We start from the raw sequence: 12,065 nt of genomic DNA on the forward strand, positions 1-12,065 counted from the left end.
TGAGGCGGCCGGCCCCGCACCAACTCCCCGTTTTCCTTTCAGGATTTGAAACGAAACGCCTTTCAGCGGGGAAATCAGGATTTCACCATTATCGGGGCAGAAAAGATGTACAGCATCTGATCTATTACAGAGCTACTGAGCATAAGCAATTATATCCAAGGAAAATAACACGCGAGTGGCCTTCATAAAATCTCCAAATGCAGCAGGGAGTGACACGGCATCCTACCACGATGCCTGGTAACAACCCGGCGCTGCCACTGCAGTTCACTGCTCAGAGCATGCCGTCGCCAGGGCTTCGTGCAGAGCCTGGCCGCGGGAGGGAGGCTGATATGGCTGTACCGTGGTTGCCTCACACGACAAAGAGCAGTTGTGTAAGCCCCATCCTTAAGCAGATCAAGCCCGGGGAAGGTGTCAGCCTCCCCCCTCCCCACCTCCAAAGCTCTGGGCTGTGGGAGAATGTCAGGAACAGTCTCAGAGGGAACAAGGCTCTGGGTGTCTCATGAAAACCTTGCAAGCTCTCAGTTGAGGAGAGCTCAAAGGCAGTCTGGCTCCCCAGCCAGCACAGGAGATGGCCTCTCCTTGGAAGACATTTTGAGCGGCTGATTTTTCACCACAGAACTTGCTGATGAAGGGATTGGAGTGGCTTACTAAATTCATGGCTCCTTACACCTAAGTGTGCCCTCTACACTCTGTTCCCTGGACATTTTTAAACATTTTTTTTCTCGTTGTTCTCTTTGAAAAAGGGTGAAACATGAATGGTGTATTCTAACTGCAAGGAAGTTTACCACAGCCCAGCAAAAGTATGTGGAGAGAGCAGATAAAATACCTGATAGGAGCATATGTATAAGAGTAGATGCTAAACAATGACAAATGGGACATGGACAAGCAGAAAAACTTGGAGAGATTATGAATGTAGATAGAGCAGAAAGAATTCTAAAGGTTCTTCCCAGTAGGGTGGTCAGGCCCTGGAAGAGAGGGGCAGGGTTGCTGTGGTGTCTCCTGGAGATATGAACTTGAGCGACTTGATCTACTTGTGAAGCTTCGATTGGAGCAGGACAATGCACTAAGTGACCTCTGGAGACCCCTTCCAAACTCATATCTTCAACAGTTGCCTGGTTCAGAAAAAAAGAGTATCAGGGAGAAACAAGCAAATCAGAAGGAGATCCTTCTGAGTACGTGGAAGGCCCTGGTAGTAGGCATTTTTGATGGGAGCCAAATGCAGTAATGCTACTGCCTGGAAGTCCTGCTCTGACTCATCCCAGGACACATTTCTGCAAGGCACAGCAAAAAGGAGAAGTGACTTCTGATGCCTGAATGGTGGGGGAGGGGAGCTGGCCCCATGGAAGCTCAGAACAGGGAATTTTAGTCTTACTCATCATATTATTTTTACATTTGGTTTTTCAGATGTAAACCTCAGTGTTTCTGTCAGCGTGTTAACTCTGTGTGCACCACAAATTTGTCTGCTAGCCCCTGTGTCTCCTTTATGCCCATTCCCATGCACAGACACAAAACATCCAGCTGGGAGTTCACTCTGACTCACTGCAGCTTATTAATGCTTGCAAGAAATAAAGGGAATACCACAAGAGTGCTGGTTAATTTGGGCAGGTTTCAGTGTAGTGCTGGACAAAGAAGGAGAAAAATGGGCCTGGTCTAGGAAAGACATAGCCAGAGCCTGATTGCTTAAATGAGGCAGATAAGATGAAGAGAATTTATGTAAGTTCACTGACAGTCCTCCTGAAAAGGTGCCCTACCTAGTCTTCACAAATGTAAGCAAGAAAAGGAAGGGAAACTGTGTATTTGGCAACAAATGACAAAGCTCTAGAAGGTCTAGCAGAAGGTAGACTTAAGCAGAAGACCAGCATGGGTTTGTTCCTTGTTAAGGCTTCAGACTTAAATAATGAGGCCACAGTCTAGTGTATCAATATGTGTGTGATACACACTCCTTATGTTATATCTAAAAGTAATTAATGCTGTGTTCTACACATGAAGGATGTTTTTCTGATGTCCTTCAGTGTTCAGAAATGAAAATCACTGTACCGTGATTTTTTCAATCTAACACATTCTTCATGTATACAGGATACAGCTCAAGAGGCTGTAACTCAATATGGATGTTTCAGTATTAGTGTTGCAGACATAAATACCAAGACTCACACTTTTTTTCTCCTCATAGAGTGAGGTCTGCATCCCTCCACAGTGAGACTCGTATTCTGAATTGTAGTGCCAAGATTCACACTTTCAGCTACTGCAAGTAGTGAGACCTGTGCTGTCAGCTCCAAACTACACAGTGGTACATATCCTTTAAGTGGCACAGCAATCACTTGTCAGGGCTGCAAGATTTGTGTTTACATTCTAAGATGTAGCATGGAAAAGGTGTTAAATTTCAAGGCCGTATAATGAAAGGGTGGATGGAGTGCAGAGGAATCCCCAAAGCGGTAATGGTGTGATTCTGGACAATACCCGCTGCAAAGCCAGAAGAGCTGGAATTAAATTGTCTATCTTCTTAAATACAGGAGGATCCATTATTAGCATGCCCCACTCAAATTCCAGGTCCAGGCATTCTTTTCCACTCTTTTTATAAGGACTACAACCGTGTAGTTTTGAAGTCAGTCTTATCCCAGACTCTTGGTGAAGTCATGCAATCTCCCTTTGGGTAAAATACAAAACTTCACGATAGGCAGGTACAAACAATTCTCTAAGAAGACCAAGGAGATCATCTCCTGCTGTGTTTGAATTTGACATGCTGTATTACAGAATACATTCTCCAAGGTGAAAGAATACTTTAAGATGAGGGTTTTTCCATTTTTGTTTGTCTACAGTGACAGAGGCTGTATGAAGCTGGCATTAAAGCAGGTGCCACTGATAGCAAAGGTCATCTGAGGTACTTAAAAGTAGGTGGGGGAAGCCCTCTTTTCCCTCCTCTAGCTGGCAAAGAAGCTCAGGATTGGAACAATAGTGGGAGTGCCACTGGCAGACATTATTATGGAGGAGGATTCAGATCAAGAATAGCAAAGAGAATTGCCACGGAAGCTCAGCTGGCATTCACTGTTACACAGTCATCTGAGAAGCTTAAAGTTTTGATCAAACAGAGTAATTTATGTGCAACACTCATCGTATCAGCAGTCTAGTGCAGAGAAATATTTTCCTGTGGCTATGGGTCAGTGACGAAGAGTTGCACGCAGAAGTACATTTAGCAGAGACCTCATGAGAAATGATTAGAAGAAAGAACCAAGCAGCATAGGGGCAAGAAAGCTTTGTAGGGATGGAGTCAAACTAAGTCTTAGGAGGAAACAATAGGGAGTCAGGCATCACATCTCAAAGATGAGGTCTAGAAAGCTGATCTTAATATGGATGGTATCACAGTGATAGAGAAAATATAGCTGAGAAAATTTGTGAGATGCAGTTCTGCTAGACCTTTTTATTTCCCCCCAGAACTTCATGCTAAGCGTTTCGTACTTTATCTTTTGTTCTGTGTTCTGAGAAGCCATACCTTCTCGCATAATGAGTTCCTGTGGAATCTCAGTATTCTTTTCCTTCAGAAGCTTTCTGTCATCACGGTAGGGCAGCTTGAAGAATCTGAAAACATGGAATTTATATAATTGAAAAGCTGGAATACAAAGCAAGAAACCCAAATTAATATTATAAGGATCTAAAAATGCTTTGATGAAATTCACATTTTTAGTTCTATGTTGTATTTTTAAGTTTAACACATTTTGCACCATCAGAAATGGAGGATGCTCTAAACAGTGCATAGTGCAGTTTTTCCAACCCAGGCTTTTACTTTGACTAAGCAAATTAATCTGCTGGCTGGCAGAGCCAGCAGCCCAGCAAGGACCATAGATCTTGAGTTTGAAAGCTTATCAATCAACCTAATTTCTTGCCATTGCCACAGGACTGTTCTCCATGGTCTAGGGCTTTGCTCCCCTAAAGCTGGGCTTGTTCTACACAGCTGCCCACCTCTGATAACACAGCTCAGGAGCCCAGAGGAAGTTGTACAAGATGCTTTTGTCAACACTTCTTCCCACACATACCATCTCTCATTTCTTTTGTTACTGTAATTTGACATTCAGAGCTGCTGAATCGTGATATGGGAGTCATGAAAATGTTATTTATGCTGAAGAAACAAGGCCTCTCCCTTTCATTGTTACCTCTTTGGGTCAAAATGAAGCCACTGATTTTTGTCCTAGCTCTTCCTGCAGAGGTGCTTCAGGTGAAGCAGGCTGAGTTCTCCTCATCCAGGCTAGGATGAAATACATCAAATACATATTTGATGCTGTCCTGTACTGGTCTGCTAAAAGACAGCTGAGCAGATGCTGTCTGGACAGATCACCGTGAAAAGTCACTTAGACACATTGCCAGTGTCTAAGACATCTGTCTACAAGGTTAGAGTCCCAAGGGAATTTTAAAATGATACACTGCGCATTTAAAATGTTGGCCTCCCACACAGAGGACTTATTTGCACTGCAAAAATGTTTTGTTAGGGTGCTTAGTTACAACAGGCTTTATTCCCAAGCCTGTATATGGAGCTGAACTATGCTTTGGCTTTCCAGTGCTGTAACCGGACTCCCCACAAACCAATTTTGAGCAGGTACATGGAAAAGGAGGCATGGGCTAGGGTTTGGAAAGCATGTGACAACACGGGAAAACAGGAGAACACAGGTGAGAACAAAAAGAGGCAGGGGGGGCCATGGTTAGAGGCAGGGAGACACTGATGGCCAGAGACAAGGAACTGCAGAGGAATGAAATATTATGAATACAGAGGACTCCTGGATTCCAGATGACACAGCGAGGATAAGCTATGTCAGGGAGGAAGTCTGAGAGGCCTGGAAAAACACAAGAAAAGGAAGAGATTAAGCTAGCCAAAAGCTTCAGCATTATCAACATTTTCTCTATATCAAGTCATAAACATTTAATATTTTTATATGGAAATATGTGCTTTATGGATTCCTATTTTCATGGACCATTGAGGTATAACTTCCCTACTGTAAACTAATGCATAGACTCCCTATAGAATTGCTAGATACAAAGGGAAGATTTCCCAATGTTGAGTTTTTAAATGAATTTATCAAGAAAAACACCTACAGATTTTTTACACAAATTCAAATTAAAACTGTGACATCAGTTAGAAAAATCTAGGAAAAATCACAGATGAAAACACCTTTCTTGCAGTGGAATACTGTTCTTCTGCTATTCTCTCCCAAATTCTTATTTTACAACTTGCCAACAAAACAGACAAAACCATAGTCAAAAAGAAAATGTGGAATAGCATAAAGATTTCACTTCTTCATCAACTTCATCAACAGCCTTCCCTACTATGACTCACCCTGGGGTTATCAAAATACATAATAAATTCAAAATAACAAACTACTCCAAAATTATGAAATTCTGTTTCTGACACGACATTGAGTTTCAGCACATTACAAAATTGTAACTGTTGCTATTGTTATTTTGGCTGTAAGTGAGCACAACTTTAGGATGAAATGATGCCTATGCCAGAGGAGATTTTAACTTAACTTGAAATCAAACGTGACAGTGGAAGAATAGAAATTACTGAAAAAATTACTGTTGAGAAAAAGAACATAACTTTTAAAAATACAGCAAGTGACTTCCATTAATCATGTGACTTAGGTAATGTGAAAAATTTATTTTTGAACAACAAATGAAGTCATCTCTCTTGCTCAGTTTGACTGTCATTATTTGGCTTATAGCACACTAAAATACAGCACAAAATTAAAATACTTATTAATCACTACAAGGTTAGTCAAAATCACACTTTTGAAATCTTTAGCATATGCTTAGTAAAGACAACAGTGGTTTTGGCACCATATTTCCATTAAACGTTGGGCAGATTCAAGAAGGAGTGGGTGATTCATGTCCCCTAGCTGACAGAGGGTGAGTGACAGAAGAGACAGCTGGAGGAAATCCTTCCCTGCTTATTTTTCCAGACCTGTATGGATTTTAAGCTCTGTAACACAGTTGCAGCTCACTCTGCTTTGTGGTGGTAGCATTTAGTGCTTATATTGTATTTTTTATCAACGGATAACATTTGACTCTTTTTTAGATGCATTATATTATTTCAAACAAGGCGCTGAATATGCATTTCCCCAGCCCCACCCCATGTCTGACAGGGGAAATAAAGGCATAGGGAATGCAAATGATGAGTTAATCAGCTGAGGAACTAGTAAATTAAACCAGTACCCTGGATTACAAAGAAGACCTCAAGCACTGGATCACACTCTCCAAAGCTAGCATTTACAATTACATTCTCTTTTATGAAATCTACCTTTCCACAGAGACAATGGACATATTAATTGATTAAAATAGTATTTTTGCAAGCATCGAGGATTGAAAGAACAACAATTAGCATGAGATCTCTAAAGAGAAGAGTGCCACAGTGTGGCTTCAGCACAAAGATAGGTAAAGTAAAGAAAATTGGGGGATTTTGGAGATTGGGGGGTGATATTATTGGAAGCAGCAGATTAGTCACCTTTCATGTTGAGGAGTTATTTATAGCCCTTTGTTTTCCACATGGTTTGCTGTGGGACTCTGACAGAAAGCACATGGTTTTCTACGTTTTGCAAGATGTGAGACAACAGACTGTGCTTACGAGCCAGACAATACTTCAAATCTCTTTTTCTGTCAGTGCGAAGAGTTTTCCAGCTAATGCTCTTTGGGGGAAAAAAAAAAAAAAGTCCTATAAAAACAAACAACCAAAAAACCCACACTCCATCAAGTATCTTTAATAGTTTGTAATAACATAAATGTTTTTAATTTTGGATAGATTAATTTATTAATTTTGGACATTAAGTGGCCATGAGATATACTACACAACTACAACTACACATGGAACATTTATTTTGGATGTTATCACTGGAAATTATTTGAAATTGGTCAGCTTATCAGTGGGAAATCAGGATGACCACAGTGCAGTCTTGCCACGCAATCTCTAAAATTTGAGCTTGTGTTTATCGTCTGTGTAATATTCTTTGTTCCTAAGGAGCTGAAAGGAATAAGCATATGGTCTGCAAAATAAATCTATAATATTTGAGGCTTAATGGGAGATGAGTTCTCTGATCAAAAGGCACATACAGTCTTGCCAGCTATTTATTTTCTCTAACATTTAAGATAAACGTCAATCATTCAACAGATTGGTTGCAAAATAGCTGCCCCCAATCATCATGTACCTGTCCTACTATGGGCTTTGTCATGCAATTGAATCTGCTGTAGAACAACAAAAGAACATCATTATTTGGATAGTATAGCACAAAATGGTAGTCTGAGTAGTTTCTTAAATACAGAGAATAGGTCTGTGTCTGTTGCACAACGGACACAAGAAAAGGTGAGGCAGAAACTGACCTCTGAAAAGGCTTTTTCTTTGAGAGTCTACTAAAGAAGCACAAAATCTGAGAATCACTTATATAATAACTGACATGAACTAGCTGCTTTTGCAAAATCTGCTAGAAGGGGGTTGGCCCTGCTAGCAGGAGAGGAGATGGTCTCAATGCACTAATGGTTCTTTCCATCCAAATTTCCTGTGTGTGTCACAGCTGTTGGTCTGTGCAGCTGTCTCAGTATTGTTGGTTTTTTGTTTTGTTTTGTTTTTTGTTTTTTTTGCCTACTCCATCTCATGTTTTTAAACAGTTCATCATTTTATGTTGCAGATCAGGGAGATGAAGAGTGAGAAATACTGCTTCAATTTCTGTAGCACATTGAGCATGAAACACTTGAAAAGTAAGTATCTGCCATGTCTACAAGTAATTTAAAGCAAACACCAATGCATTCTCAGTCAGGCAGATGTATGGCCTTGGGCTTTAGGTCTTCCCTTGTTTCCTCTTTGTTTTCCAGGCACATATGATCAAGGACTTATCTCCTGCCAAAGGCTTTAGAAGGCCTTACTCTTCATGAACTGCAGTAAGCACCACTCTTCCCCTTATAGAGATGATTTTCAGGAAGTGCGTAAAAGTGTATAATCAGTTTCCCTACATATCTGCAGGGTTAAGCAAATCTCAGATGAGGAGGGGAATGAAGTGACTTTTTAGTGAGAGAGCTGCTACCACTCTCCAGGTACCGCAAATACATCCTCCTGGGGCATAGGGTGGCACTAGTTTTAGCCATGGGTACCCTCTGGCAGACTGAACCAGGTGCTATCACCCTGATTTCTTTATCTTTCTCTCATTTCATTCAGCAGTTCTCAGTTGTATTCACTTCTCATCACCAAATGAGACAAAACGAGGGGACTGATGAAAAGCCCAGACCCACCATGCCAAAGCTCAGAGAAGGCCAGACGTAGCAGTTTAGTACTGGTTTGTAGGCACATTGCTCCGTAATTGTTAGTCCTCATGTTGCCCACACATCTGGTGTTCCTGTCATCTGACTTTTCCCTTTCCATTCCATGGACAGACAGACCTCAATTGCTGAGTGTTGCCTCGGTGTAAAATAACACGTGGTGCTTGTGGTGTGGGAAGGAAGCTGGCTGTGAGAGATAAAAGTTGAGGTTAAAAGCAGACCTACTGTTATGCTCCTGGGGTTTTGCTGCTCTTTGTATAACCTTGGTGTGGCTGAGCGATACAGATCAGTGCTACCTATTCTGATAAAATCCATCCACCAGAGGCAAGAAGCAGCCCTACCTCCACTTCTTTTTGGAGTTATTGCTGCCCTGGCATTCCAAAGGATGGCTCAAAGGTTAGTTTTCCATTATGTTTCCTAAAAAGAATGACCAGGTTTGGTTACTCAGAGGCTTAGCAAGGAAACTGAAGAAGAAATATATCAGAGGAGCTACAAGAAAGAAAAGCCTGCTGGGAAATTCCAAGATTGCCACAAAAAAAAAAGAACAGTCACTGAGAATGTTTGTGCAAAACCACCATCTTCTCCTTCCTTCCCACAAGGACTACTGCAACTCACTTTGAAAGAGAAAGAAAGATTCAGACAGCAGGAAGCAGTTCACCCAGCTGTCCTTCTCTGCAAAGCCCCACTGCTTTATTTCACCCAAACCAGTAGGCAGGCAGAAATGCAAAATCATACCACTTGCAACCTACAGAAACAAAGCTCAATGTTTGCATAGGTTGGGGAGAGACATAGTCAAGCTTGTCACCAATTGGAACAAACACAGAGTAGAAATGGTCTGATTATTTTATCTTCTTCCTTTCTCTTCCACACAAGCCTTCTATAATTCTAATTGCTTTTCTTTGTAGGAAATGTAAATTATAAATGAAGCCCATCTTTATTGTGCATAGTCACAGAGACTGAGACTGATGGTTTTGAAGGCTAGAGACTGAAATTAATGGTTCTGAAGAATGTTGCACCAAAAATCAAACTCCAGTTCTTCAGCAGACAATAATATTTAAATACACAGGACAGGAAGCACTGAAAATAAAAAATATTTATATATCTGTGCTGATCTCCTCAAAGGAGTCCTTCGCTCACCTTGAGGAAGATCTTCTGAAGTTTTACACAGTAGGAAAAGCTTTTTTATGCTCCAGAGGCTACAAAAGAAGCAAGTGTGGGTTTAACACTCCGGTCTACAGCAGCTGCAGCCTCTCCCTTAGCAACGTCCAGAGCAGAACAAACATTGTCCAGTCATTCTGTCATCTGATTCAGACTCAAGCTGTCTCCTCAAAGGCAGAAAATACTGTAAACAACTGCACAATTGAAACGTGGGGAAAAAAACATAATTTTAAATAAGGCTAAAACTTCTAACAATTTCACAAAAGGAAACATTAATCTGTTCATTCTCTGAGTTCAGCTCTGTCCATAACTTATGTCCATAAATGTGACATAAGGAAATTAACCCCTCTAAGAAAAATTGAAGGAACCAAAATGGAGTTGGCATGTAGAAACCCTCTGTCATTCAAAAGACATAATTGGCATATTGTAGATACTGGTTTTGTTAAGGCAAAACAAAAGCATTTGCTCTGAGCAATAAATAAAGCAATGTTAGTTTTTTTTCTTTTATGTTCTGATTACATCATGAAAAGCTGGAAGTATTTTTTGCACTGGTTTAGCTTTGAAAATACAGATAATCCTATAAAATATATAATATATAATATACTTTATGTATCACATGCAGCTCTGAGGAGGATTAGGTTATTTATTGGTAGAATACTTAGTAGCCTTAATGTCCAATTGATAGCACTTGAAACCAAGGGAGCTCAGGATGTATGAAAATCAAGTCTTAAAGGTCTAAGAGGTGAACAAATTGCTTTCCCTACACATTGTAAAAGCTGTGAAAAAAGGTAAACGTTTAAATTTCCTATCAAGTCCTATTACTGAAGTTACCACAGATATACCCATCCTTGCATATCTCATGGGCTTCCTTGTTTTTTTTTTTTTTTTTTTTTTTTTATGAAACAAAACTAAGTTTCAATTAATGTTTTGGCCTAAAGTTGAATTGAGAAATTGATAGACTAAAATATGCTAGTATGGAAGTGATTAAACTGTATTTTGAACTTCCAATCCTCATTTCTTTCTTCCCTTTCTCCATTGCTCTAATCCTTTTTGTTTGTTTGTTTTTCTTCGTCCATCAATTAACAGTGCCAGCCAACACAATAAGCAAATAAACCTGAGCCACATTTCACAAAACAAGTTCTGAGTAGTTGCAGCCTGGGAAAGTTAGATTATAAGGTATTAGAAAGAAGTTATTGACTATTGGAAGCAATGCACAGATACAGAACAACCACAGTGATTACCTTGCTACTGAAATAAGGAGAACAAATTAAAATACAGAAACTGCAGAATAATTTAAAAAATCAGAAGAAGAAAAAAAAGAAAGAAAAGAGATTATAAAGTAAGAAATGTGTGATATGGAATGGCTACTAGAGAAATGATGCTTACTGTTGCTATGCATTTCTGATCCTTAGCTGAGGCCTTTGTAGTCCTGATAGCAAGAGTGTAGAGAAAGGTAGAGGAGCAAGCTCAGCAACTGCACTGGCAGAGTCATAGGCAGGAGAGATTATAGCAGCTTGTCACTTTGACAAAATTCTCCCTAAAGAAATAGTAAGAAAAAAATTGAATGAAGTTTAATCAAATGTAACTAACTTAGCCTGTTTTAGAGCACATTTGGGTCTTAAAGAATATTGATTATGTTCACATTTTAAAGACTGTTTTCCATTTTAAAATTTGCACCCATATTAACACAACTTATGCCTTCATTCACAGATGGAAATTTTTCTAGCCTTAAGGGCAATTTTCTAACTACTTGAGTTGTAAATTGCTGTGTTAAGTCCAACCAGTCAATGCTTTCTCCAGTGAGAGGCCCCCAAAGGCTTTCTCACTACAGCAATCTCACAGCTTCCTAAGCACTTAGAAGTCACTGGTCCTGAACACTTTCTGAGTACATTTGCATAAAATGTACCCCTTCCCTTCTATTTCTTGCCTCACACTTTACATCATTTTCATACTGCATATTAGACCACTAATAAAGTACAATTTTCAGAAAGCATGATCTAATCTAACAAGCACGTGAAATATATGAGGACTTAAATCCATGGATTCCCTGTTCATCTACACTAGCTTTGAATATTAAAGTAATGAGTGAATGGTAATTTGTGATGTTTTCCTTTCAGAACTTAAGAAGTTCTTAAGAAGGAGTGCCAAAGTTATTAATACTAATATTGAATAGGCTAAAAGCAGAAAAGCAGTCTCCATAAATGCTAAGTTAGAAAGAGGTGAGGATGAATATCAGACCTCTGGAAAACATCTGGAAGCAAGCTGTGAGTTGTAGTCAAAGCTGAATAAAGTAACTGAGAAAAAAGTAGTGGGATGATTTATTTCTGAATGTTTGGTTTCTGGGATGGATTGTCACATGAACAGATATTTTAAGGATCTCCTCTGTGCTCAGGACAGGTTATTTTTCATATTTACATGGGCATAATAAGGATCCCAAAAGGCCAATTTTAAATATGAGAGCTGCTCTGAAAGTAATGCCTCCTGTTTTATTATGTTGGCCCAAAATATCTTAGGTGGATGTTGGTGGTATGGCAGTAGAGGTTGAACCTTCCCACCAATATTCCATTACATTTTGTTTCTGTGTGACAGATGACAGCAGAGGGGTAGCCTGATACAATGGTGTC

At 39.9% G+C, this 12,065-nt stretch overlaps 2 long non-coding RNA genes across 2 annotated transcripts in view; one reads left to right on the forward strand and one right to left on the reverse strand.

Annotated features, from left to right (window-relative positions):
• Nucleotides 1-6,273: 6,273 nt before the first annotated feature.
• Nucleotides 6,274-8,275, forward strand: LOC146544280 (uncharacterized). The gene is made up of 4 exons (XR_014883484.1): nucleotides 6,274-6,414; nucleotides 7,659-7,728; nucleotides 7,843-7,908; nucleotides 7,991-8,275. It is a non-coding gene; the product is annotated as an uncharacterized LOC146544280 (long non-coding RNA).
• The window catches only part of LOC104911110 (uncharacterized), a 47,645-nt gene continuing 41,965 nt past the window's right edge, over nucleotides 6,386-12,065 (reverse strand). The window contains exons 4-7 of the long non-coding RNA XR_014883483.1: nucleotides 10,828-10,978; nucleotides 9,421-9,608; nucleotides 8,257-8,470; nucleotides 6,386-6,665 (exon numbers count right to left, since the gene is read on the reverse strand). This is a non-coding gene — a long non-coding RNA (uncharacterized LOC104911110). The remainder of the gene's footprint in view (nucleotides 6,666-8,256; nucleotides 8,471-9,420; nucleotides 9,609-10,827; nucleotides 10,979-12,065) is intronic.

This window comes from Meleagris gallopavo, chromosome 5 (assembly GCF_905368555.1).
Source record: "Meleagris gallopavo chromosome 5, MGAL_WU_HG_1.1, whole genome shotgun sequence".
Classification (NCBI taxonomy): Eukaryota; Metazoa; Chordata; class Aves; order Galliformes; family Phasianidae; genus Meleagris; species Meleagris gallopavo.